This window comes from Manis javanica, chromosome 4 (genome assembly GCF_040802235.1).
Source record: "Manis javanica isolate MJ-LG chromosome 4, MJ_LKY, whole genome shotgun sequence".
NCBI lineage: Eukaryota > Metazoa > Chordata > Mammalia > Pholidota > Manidae > Manis > Manis javanica.
The window spans coordinates 2,405,177-2,417,398 of NC_133159.1; positions in this window are offsets into that span (position 1 = coordinate 2,405,177).

Sequence of the window (12,222 nt, forward strand, 5' to 3'; positions counted from 1 at the left end):
TTGACATGCCCTCTATACCACTGTGCAGAACTCATTGGAGGTCAGCACACAGTAACCGCTTTTTTTTTTTTTTTAATTAAGAGAAAGGAATATTATCAGAAAAGAGTACCTCCATAGCTGATCATCTGACACCCTTTAAGTGATCAACATTAAGGATATTTAAAGCATGCGTTGATCTTTGATTTACCAATAGTTTTATCCTGTTAAGGAGTAATCCCCCTTTTCTTTCTTTCTCTCTTTCTTTTTTTTAAAAAATTTTTAATCTACACTTACATGAAGAATACTATGTTTACTATGCTCTCCCCTATATCAGATCCCCCCTAACAACCACATTATGGTTACTGTCCATCAGCTTAGCAAAATGTTGTAGAGTCACTACTTGTCCTCTCTGTGTTGTGCAGCCCACCCTCCCCTTTCTCCCTCCCCCCCATGCATGCTAATCTTAATACCCCCTTTCTTCTTCCCCCCCCTTATCCCTCCCTGCCCACCCATCCTCCCCAGTTCCTTTCCCTTTGGTACCTGTTAGTCCATTTTTGGGTTCTGTAATTCTGCTGCTGTTTTGTTCCTTCAGTTTTTCCTTTGTTCCTATACTCCTCAGATGAGTGAAATCATTTGGTATTTCTCTTTCTCCGCTTGGCTTATTTCACTGAGCATAATACTCTCCAGCTCCATCCATGTTGCTGCAAATGGTTGGATTTTTCCACTTTTATGGCTGAGTAGTATTCCATTGTGTATATGTACCACATCTTCTTTATCCATTCATCTACCGATGGACATTTAGGTTGCTTCCAATTCTTGGCTATTGTAAATAGTGCTGCGATAAACATAGGAGTGCATCTGTCTTTCTCAAACTTGATTGCTGCGTTCTTAGGGTAAATTCCTAGGAGTGGAATTCCTGGGTCAAATGGTAGGTCTGTTTTGAGCATTTTGATGCACCTCCATACTGCTTTCCACAATGGTTGAACTAATTTACATTCCCACCAGCAGTGTAGGAGGGTTCCCCTTTCTCCACAGCCTCGCCAACATTTGTTGTTGTTTGTCTTTTGGATGGCAGCCATCCTTACTGGTGTGAGGTGATACCTCATTGTAGTTTTAATTTGCATTTCTCTGATAATTAGCGATGTGGAGCATCTTTTCATGTGTCTCTTGGCCATCTGTATTTCTTTTTTGGAGAACTGTCTGTTCAGTTCCTCTGCCCATTTTTTAATTGGGTTATTTGTTTTTTGTTTGTTGAGGCGTGTGAGCTCTTTATATATTCTGGACGTCAAGCCTTTATCGGATCTGTCATTTTCAAATATATTCTCCCATACTGTAGGGTTCCTTTTTGTTCTATTGATGGTGTCTTTCGCTGTACAGAAGCTTTTCAGCTTAATGTAGTCCCACTTGCTCATTTTTGCTGTTGTTTTCCTTGCCCGGGGAGATATGTTCAAGAAGAGATCACTCATGTTTATGTCTAAGAGGTTTTTGCCTATGTTTTTTTCCAAGAGTTTAATGGTTTCATGACTTACATTCAGGTCTTTGATCCATTTTGAGTTTACCTTTGTATATGGGGTTAGACAATGGTCCACTTTCATTCTCCTACATGTAGCTGTCCAGTTTTGCCAGCACCATCTGTTGAAGAGACTGTCATTTTGCCATTGTATGTCCATAGCTCCTTTATCAAATATTAATTGACCATATATGTTTGGGTTAATTTCTGGGGTCTCTAATCTGTTCCACTTGGTCTGTGGCTCTGTTCTTGTGCCAGTACCAAATTGTCTTGATTACTATGGCTTTGTAGTAGAGCTTGAAGTTGGGGAGTGAGATCCCCCCTACTTTATTCTTCTTTTTCAGGATTGCTTTGGCTATTCGGGGTCTTTGGTGTTTCCATATGAATTTTTGAATTATTTGTTCCAATTCATTGAAGAATGTTGCTGGTAATTTGAGAGGGATTGCATCAAATCTGTATATTGCTTTGGGCAGGATGGCCATTTTGACGATATTAATTCTTCCTAGCCATGAGCATGGGATGAGTTTCCATTTATTAGTGTCCCCTTTAATTTCTCTTAAGAGTGACTTGTAGTTTTCAGAGTATAAGTCTTTCACTTCTTTGGTTAGGTTTATTCCTAGGTATTTTATTCTTTTTCATGTAATGGTGAATGGAATTGTTTTCCTGATTTCTCTTTCTATTGATTCGTTGTTAGTGTATAGGAAAGCTACAGATTTCTGTGTGTTAATTTTGTATCCTGCAACTTTGCTGTATTCCGATATCAGTTCTAGTAGTTTTGGAGTGGAGTCTTTAGGGTTTTTTATGTACAGTATCATATCATCTGCAAATAGTGACAGTTTAACTTCTTCTTTACCAATCTGGATTCCTTGTATTTCTTTGTGTTGTCTGATTGCCGTGGCTAGGACCTCCAGTACTATGTTAAATAACAGTGGGGAGAGTGGGCATCCCTGTCTGGTCCCCGATCTCAGTGGAAATGCTTTCAGCTTCTCGCTGTTCAGTATAATGCTGGCTGTGGGTTTATCATATATGGCCTTTATTATGTTGAGGTACTTGCCCTCTATTCCCATTTTGCTGAGAGTTTTTATCATGAATGGATGTTGAATTTTGTCAAATGCTTTTTCAGCATCTATGGAGATGATCATGTGGTTTTTGTATATGACCCATTTTGTACATGTTTTTTGCATGCCTGGGGAAAAGGGCACACACATTCTCCGTTTTGGGGTTCTAGCATCCTCTGCACACCTCACAGCTCCAGCATGTTTGTCAAGACTTCAGTATCTCTGCTTTCTTTTATCTGCTTTATTTTTCATGAAAAGCTCCATTAAAGTTTCTGCCTGGATTTCTGTGTATTGCATGATGTTTTTGTGAAGCCAGGTGCATATACATGTATGATGAATAGCTCTCCTTGAATTATTTGTGATTACATAATGTTCCTTCATACGTTCCTTTTTTTGTATTCTTGTTTCTATTTTGTGTCCTTCTTTTCTTAATTCAAAGTGGTGATACCGAAACTCCCTACTTTATAGAATTAGCATGGATATTGAATATGTCCATCGGTGCAATGCATTTAAAATGGGATCTAGAATATTGAAGCCCTGTTAGGTGTTAACTTTCTTTCTGTCCTATTTTCATATACCACAAGTCTCAACAATTCCCAGGACACCTCTGCCAATCTCAGAGAGGCCCTTCCAGTACTGCCCCCCTTTCTGCTCATCACCAACCCTGCTAAGCAGCAGGTCTGTTCAGGGACCAGAAAGGGAGGGGAAGTACTGGGCTCTGTGACAGAATTCCCTGCCTGGTGGAAATCAGAGGACAAATATCCCCTGTAAGCTGGATGGATAAGCACGGGCAGACCCAGGGAAGATAATCCAGACAGAGGGGAGATTTTGTCTAAATAGATACCCAGTGAGTGACAGAATGTACCAGAGACCCTGGGCAACATGACAAACGGTTGCGGCCAAGAGCCCAGGGATGGGAATCATGGAGGAGCAGCCAGGCTTCCCCATGGAGGGAAGTTTCTGGAAGGATTGCCCACCTGATTGGTTAGACAGCAGAGAGCAGGGAGGGGAGGCAGAGCACCCGCTGGGGTCTCACCTGTGCCCCGAGATCTCCCCCCGTGCACAAGGAAACCAACTGGCCTAGAGAAGAGCTGCTAATGGGTACCCAGAGATGCCGAGGTGGGCCTGGGATTCAGCATAAATCACCACCCCACCCCCCCGGCAGGATGTTGGCAGAACTGTTGTTGAGAGTGTAACTCAATTACCGCTGGGAAAGCTGGCCTCGTAAATGCTGTTATCAATCTGAATTAAACCGAAGTTTTTAACAACTCAGCTGCTTCCAGGATCGTCCCCTCCCAGCTTTATCATCCCCAGTGCCAAGTCAGTCCCAAAAGGAAAAAAAAAAAAAAACACAAAGCCAAAGGGGATGATAAGTAATAATCTTTTTTAATGTGTTTTGTTCCTCATAGTCTATGAGGCAGAAGAGTGACAGCACCTGACAGACCCCCCGGGGGTGTTCCGGACCTGACCCCTGACCCAAACCCAGCACTGGGAGGGAGCAGGGTTAGTGGGAGCAGGCATCAGCAGGCCCAGGGCGTCCCCAGCCCCACCAGGCAATGGCCGGGCTCACCTGGGAGCCTGTGGGACATGCAGCAACCTGGGCCCCTGCTGGCCCTGCTGGCCCTGCTGGCCCAGAACCTGGGAGTCTGCGTCCCAAAGCCTGACCATCACTGGGACACTCGGCCCCATCCTGCCCCTGCCACTGCCTCGTTTAGGGCGTCCTCACACAGCAGCCGCAGGAAACGAGGCCACTCCCTTGGTGAAAGTGTAGCCTTAAATGGGTCCCCACAGTGTTGGTCACAAGAGAGCTGTGACCATGTGATTTATAATAAGAAATACATATTTGGTCTTCATCCCGGGACCGGCACAGAGCTCCTGAAGCCTTTGGGATTTCCTAAGTGATGAGAGCACAAAGCTGTCCTTGTTATTTATGAGGTGACTTTGGACCACACCTAAAAATGGCACCTGATGCCAGTGACCAGAGGATCGGAACCTTCGATCCCAGCCCGACCTCTGGGGAGGGAGATGGCCGAGGGGTTGGGTCAGCCCCCAGTGGCCAATGATTTAATCAATTGTGCCTATATAATGACACCTCCATAAAAACCCAGAGGACAGAGTTCAGAGAGCTTCCAGCTGGGTGCTCACGTGGAGGTGGGGGGCCCAGAGAGGGCAGGGGAGTTGCACAGCCTTCCCCCACCACACCTGGCCTTGTGCCTCTCTGCCATCTGGCTGCTCCTGAGTTATGTCACTTTATAATAAACTGATAATCTAGTAAGTAAGTAAAATTTGAGTTCTGTGAGCTGCTCTACCAAATTAATCAAACCTAAGGAGTTCACGAGGCCTTCCAATTCACAGCCAGTTGGTGAGAAGCATGGGTGACATGCACAGGTGACCCCTGGACTTGTGACCGGCATCTGAAGGGGAGCAGGGAAGTCTCATGGGATCAAGTCCTAAACCCATGAGGTCTGATGCCATCTCCACGTGTAGGGTCAACACTGAGTGGAACTGCAGGACACCCAGATGGTGTCTGAGTATTACTCAATGGTGTGAAATACCACACACCTACTGGAATGGGAGTCAGAATTCTAGAGGCTTCCATGGCCCAGTTAGTGGAGAATTAATGTGGGTTGGCTTGCCATTTCCCAGCAAAGACCCCCAGTGCTTCAGAAGGCTCATCTCCAAAGATACACCGAGGAAAGTTTCCAGCCCTCCGTACTGCAAGCCCATCTGTCTTTCTCTGAGGATTAGAAATAGTAAGACAGTAAATCGACTTTTTTTTCGTGCCCTGTGGAAAATATTAATTACTATGTGCTTGTCCACCTAAAAGTTTTATGAGACACTGGCATAGTTCTTTGTAACCCGGCTGAGCTCGAGCTCCCTGACGTGCCAAATAAGGCTCCTTTGACATAAAATATGGAAATGGGCCATCATTGATCTCAGAGAGATTCATCACCTACCCACGGCCACACAGCTGGGGTTTGAGCACAGAATGCTAGAATCTAAAATCCAAGGGCCTGCCCCCATGGCCCCGCCCTTCCCAATGACACCAAACACCAACTGTGATGGAGGATTGGTACCCAAAACAAGTACCATGAGACAGTAAGAACCAGACACAGGAGGGAGACAAAACTGCTTGTCGTTGGGCTCGGGTGTGCTCCGAGCTCCCTGCAGCCCAAATGGAAGGGTACGAGCAGGGGGCGTCTTTTATCAGAAGGGAGGGACACGCACCTTCCTGAAAGGAGGACTCTAATTGGTGCTGGGAGTCCCGTGGGAAAAAGTGACAACATTCTTGTGCAAAAGGACCACCGCTACACTTCATGTAGCCATTTCTCATGAAGGTCTCAGCAAGGTCAGGGGTGAAAACTGACTCAGTAAATGCCAGGCTCTGCCAAGACAAGGTCAGGACGTGGTGTAAATACACGGGCTTCTTGCTCGGAGCTGGAGTGGAGAGCGCCCAGAGGCAGGGATGAATCACACACCCTGCAGATGATAGTGTATTTTACAAAAGTGATTGCAGGCTTTGGTTGGAAGGTGGAGAGCAAAGCATTACAGTGGCTGGCAATGGGTGGCACTGGGTAGGTTGACCAGGTGGCCAGAGGGGAGCTTAATCAAAACTGTCATTGGGATCAAAGGCCCTCCCCTGCGCCCACAGGGAGAGGCTGCAGGAACCAACTGCTTAGTCACAAGGGTAGATTTGGCTTCATTTCAAAAGAGGCAATGTGGTATGATCACATCCCCCGAATTCTACACCCTACAGCATGGCCAGGAGGACACAGGTGTGGAGACGCCATTAGTGGCCATAGCAGTGCCACCTGGAGCATTTGATTTTAGGAACAGGATGTCCCCAAGAACCCTCCAGATGAAATAGCTGTGAAATGAGCCTCTGAAAACTGAATAAATCAACCTTCTTTATAGAGTTGTAGTTCATCTAAATGATAACTCTACAACATTTTGCTATGCTGATGGACAGTGACTGTAAAGGGGTTTATAGGGGGGACCTGGTATAGGGGAGAGCCTAGTAAACACAATATTCATCATGTAAGTGTAGATTAATGATAACAAAAAAAAAGAAAGAAAGAAAAGGGGGATTACTCCCTGACAGGATAAAACTAACTGTAAATCGATGATTAATGCATGCTTTAAATATCCTTAATTTGGACCACTTAAAGGGTGTCAGATGATCGGCTATGGAGGTACATTTTTCTGATAATATTCCTTTCTCTTAAAAAAAAAAAGCACTTCCTGTGTGGTGACCTCCAATGAGTTCTACACAATGGTATAAAGGGCATATAAAAGTGTAGGCAAAGGGTCTGTTTGTGTTTATACAGAGGATCAAAGCCTGATTTGGCTACCCAGAAAATGAACTAAGATACGATATGAAGAAGAACTTCCAACATCAGCACTCTCTGGAAGAGTCACACCAGAAGATGATCATCAAAGAACCTCCACAAAGATCCAGGCGATGCTGCAGTTGTAGCTGCATCCATCCCACCGGTTCCTGGACTCGTCATTGGAATGAAGAAGGAGATACCTAAGCTGGCCTGTGCTTTCAGTAAAGCAACAAATTTGACTGGATCTATACTGTTGGAACTCAACCAAGAATTAGAAGTGCAAATTGTAGTGCTCCAAAATCTTACAACTACAGACTATCTACTGTTAAAAGAACATATGGGATGTGAACAGTCCCCAGGAATGGGTTGTTTTAATTTGTCGGATTTTTCTCAGACGGTTCAAGTTCAGTTGGACAATATCCACCATATTATAGATAAGTTCTCACAAATGCCTAAGGTGCCTAACTGGTTTTCTTGGTTTCACTGGAGATGGCTGGTAATTATAGGTCTGCTTTGGTTATGTAACTGTATTCCTATTATGTTAATGTGTGTGTGCAATTTAATTAGTAGTTTAAAACCTATACATGCTTAAGTTACTCTACAAGAAGAAATATCAAAGAAATACTGAATCTTCCCATGTTTTCTTCCACCTGCTACTTCTATAGCTTTTCTTCTTCCTTCCTAATTACAACCCTTAAATAGAATTCGTGCCTCATATTGAATTTACTGAGTATCATAATTCCTCCAAGTGGTAAAGATACCTCGAGACAAGTGCTGGGCATAGAAGCCACAGGGCATAAATATCCAAAGAAGTAAAAAGCTAACCTTTTCAAACAGTAAGGCTTCTCTCTCACTTACCAACTTTACATCTCCCTGTATGGCCCTGGAAGATGACTGGTTAGCCAGAGACGGGTAAGATTCCTCAAGGGAGGAACAACCTAAGACAGGCACAGTTGCATGGGGGCCATCAGGTTAGAAATTGGGGATCAACAGAGGTGAGGCTTAGAACCTCACCCCCCCTGTTTTGAGAGAAATCTTCTGCATCCAAGGATGTTTTATTGCCCTTGTCTAGCCTGGATTAACACATAGTCTACAGGCACACACCTGATCATCTACATTTGCTCTCTTACAACACTAAACTATGTATTCTACCTTTATCTTGCGTCTACCTACCACCTCAGCATTTTATTAAAAGTAATACTAATAAAGAGAGAAATGTGGAATCCACATACAAATCAAGTATAAAAATCAAACGAATATTCATATTTGAACTGATTGTTTATAGTTCATAATGCATGATCAAAACCGAAAGTTTCTGTGATGACTGCCCTTGTACTGTTCACGATGTAACTTATTCACTATGTAAGAACTTGTTCTCCATGTAAGAACTTGGTCATTATGCTTCAGAAGATTGGAGACTGACGAAAATTAGGCTTGGGGTGGATTAATAATTGTGCATTGAGCATGGACTCCCGTATACAGAATTTTATTGTTGTTAACAACCATTTGATCAATAAATATGAGAGAGGCCCTCTCAAAAAAAAAAGTACAGACTTCCAATTGTAAAACAAATAAGTAACTGGGATGAAATGTATAGCATAAGGAATATAGTCAAAATATTGTAACAACTTTGTATGGTGATAGCTGGTACCTAGAATTATCATGTATATAAATGTTGAATCACTGTGTTGTACACTTGAAACTAATGTAATACTGTGTGTCAACTACCCTTCAATAAAAAATAATTATCTAGAAAAAAAAAAACACCAGCAGCAGAATCACAGAACCCAAGATTGGACTAAAAGTTACCAAAGGAAAATGGACTGGGGAGGATGGGTGGGAAAGGGAGGGATAAGGGGGAAAAAGAAAGGGGGCATTACGATTAGCATGTGTACTGTGGGGGGGCACGGGAAGAGATGTGCAACACAGAAAAGACAAGTAGTGATTCTACAGCATCTTACTACGCTGATGGACAGTGACTGTAATGGGGTTTGTGGGGGGGACTTGGTGAAGGGGGAGCCTAGTAAACATAATGTTCTTCATGTAATTGTAGATAAATGATAACGGAAGGCAGGCAGGCAGGAAGGAAGGAAGGAAGGAAGGTAGGAAGAAAGGAAGGAAGGGCATCAGAGTTAATGCCATTACCTTTGTGGTAAGACAGAGCTAAATTTAACATAGTGCTCGACTTATTGTTATAAGGCCACAGATTAACTGCTGAATAGCCTTAGTTTCTTCACTTCTAAAATAGGGAAGGATAACAGAGTCAACCTCATACTATATAATTTAACACGATTAGCACAATTCCCATTGCACAGTAAATACACAATAAGTATTAGCATGGATGTATTATAAGTTCTTCCTATCAAACATGAACTCATGAAGGTAAGTTTTTGATGCAGATTATAGGACCAACCTTAGATAGGGTGGTGAAGACCAGACTCTATTCAATACCCTGGAGATGTTACTTTTGCAAAGGCAATGTGCTGTAAAGAATTTTTTTCCTTCTCATTATTTTACCAGTCAGCTCACACAATACACTTCTTGTTACTGAGAACCACCAGTCGGGAAGCTCACTGTAATCAAAAGATTGATCTTCTGGAAACAATGCTTAATAACAGGCACAAAAAAGTGTGAGTAATTCTGCATTTTCCAACACTGTCCTCAAGTTAATTTAACCTGAGCTGTTTGTGAACCACCTAGAAAGTCTAGACTCGGTGTGTGCAGGCTGAAATCAATGCACCAGAGAGAAGAGGAGACGAACTCCGACTGGCCCTTCACTCAGATCAGGGGAGCCTTGTGAAAAAAAAAGCAGGGGAACACACATTGCTAACAGTTCGGATTTGCAATGGCAACTTTTTGTATTTTGTGTGTTCTCTAAAGGAAACATCTATCTTTATGCATATATATTTATATTAATGTGTGTGCTGCAGGGACAGTGGGAAAGACACTTGGTGTATTGAAAAGACAAAAAATAAAAGTGGTTCTGAGAAAAAAAAATACTCAACAAAATATTAGCACACCAAATTCAAAAATACATGAAAAAGATCACCCATCATGAACAAGTAGGACTTATTCCAGTGAATGAAGGATGGTACAGTATTAGAAAATCCACCAACATCATCCACCACATCAACAAAAAGGAGGACAAAAACCACGTGACCGTCTCCACAGATACTAAAAAAACATTTGACAAAATTCAACATCCATTCGTGATAAAAACTCTCAACAAAATGGGTATAGAGAGCAAGTACCTCAACAGAATAAAGGCCATATATGACAAGCCCACAGCCAACATCATACTTAACAGCAAGAAGCTGAGAGCTTTTCCTCTGAGATCGGGAACAAGACAGGGATGCCCACTCTCCCCACTGTTATTCAACATAGTACTGGAGGTCCCAGCCACGGCAATCAGACAAAACAAAGAAATACAAGGCATGCAGATTGGTAAAGAACAAGTCATACCATCACTATCTGCAGATGACATGATATTGTACATTAAAAACCCTAAAGACTCCACTCCAAAACTACTACAAGTAATATCTGAATTCAACAAATTTGCAGGATACAAAATTAATACACAGAAATCTGTTGCTGTCTTAGACACTCACGATGAACTGGCAGAAAGAGAAATCAGGAAAACAATTCCATTCACAACTGCATCAACAAGTATAAAATACCTACGAATAAACCTAACCAAGGAACTGAAAGACCTACCATACCCTGAAAACTACAAGACACTCTTAACAGAAATTAAAGAGGACACTAACAAATGGAAACTCATCCCATGCTCCTGGCTAGGAGGAATTAATATTATCAAAATGGCCATCCTGCCTAAAGCAATCTACAGGTTCAATGCAATCCCCATCGAAATACCAACAGCATTCTTCAACGAACCGGACACACTTTTATGAGATAAAAAGTACAGCATTTTGTCAGGAATAAGAGCGAAGCGTAGATCTCCTACCTTGCGGTGCTGAGCATCTGGGTCCGTGGCACTGACGAAGTCAGAGGCACACATCGAGCGAGTAAAGGATGTAAAGAGCACCCTTGCCTCACGCAGAGGCTGGGGCGGCCTGGAGGAGCAGGCTGGAAGTCAGACAGACAGAAAGAGAGACACTCCTCACGGATACCCAGCCGGGCTGTCGGGGTCTGATTCCAGACACATGGGGCCTTGGAGAAGCCGCTGAAGCGCAGCCTCAGCCTAGACACTTGCAGGTGCCCACGGCCTTCCTCAGTCCCTCGCATCCAGGGAGACGCCTCTGAAGGGGAATCCTGGTCTCCACTCAGGTGACTTTCCCGGCTCCCAAGGGAAACGGGGGATCCACTGAGGGAGATGCAGGGGAACCTGGCGCTCGAGACTTTGAGATCGGCAGCCGGGCTAGTCCCATTTAAGTGGCTGACGAGCGCCCGATGTTGTGTGCCACAGACGGCTTCCTTCTATAAGGACAGTGAAGGAAAAGGCAGGCTCGGATGCCTATACTCACCTCTGAAGTAATCCCGGACGAGCCCTCAAAAATGACGCAGCTTCTCACACCACAAGGGTATGAAACTGGAAATAAATTACGCAAGTAAAATGAAAAAGCCTACCACCGTGTGGAGGCTTGACAACATGCTCCTAAATAACCAACGGACAAATGACTGAATAAAAACAGAGATCAAGCAATATATGGAGGCAAATGACAGCAATAACTGAACAACGCAAAATCCGTGGGACACAGACAAGGCGGTGCTAAGAGGGAAGTACACTGCAATACAGGCCTACCTCAGGAAAGAAGAACAATCCCACATGAACAGTCTAAACTCACAACTGGAAAAAGAAGAACAAATGAGGTCCAAAGTCAGCAGGAGGAGGAACATAATAGGGATTGGAGCAGAAATAAATAGAACCGAGAAGAATGAAACAATAGAAAGAATCGATGAAAGCAGGAGCTGATTCTTTGAGAAAATAAACAAAATGGATAAACCCCTAGCCAGACTAATCAAGAAGAGAGCCTGCACACATAAACAGAATCAGAAATGAGAAAGAAAAAATTACTATGGAAACCACAGAAACACAAAGAATTATTAGAGAACACGATGAAAAATTATATGCTAACAAACTGGATGACCTAGAAGAAACGGACAACTTTCTAGAAAAATGCAACCTTCCAAGGCTAACCGAGAAAGTACGGAAAATCTGAACAGACCAATGACAAGCAACAAAATTGAACTGGTAATCAAAAGACTACCTAAGAACAAAACACCTGAACCAGATGGCTGCACCGCTGACTTTAATCAAACATGTAGTGAAGATCTAATAGTCATCCTCCTTAAACTTTTCCAAAAAGTAGAAGAAGAAGGAATA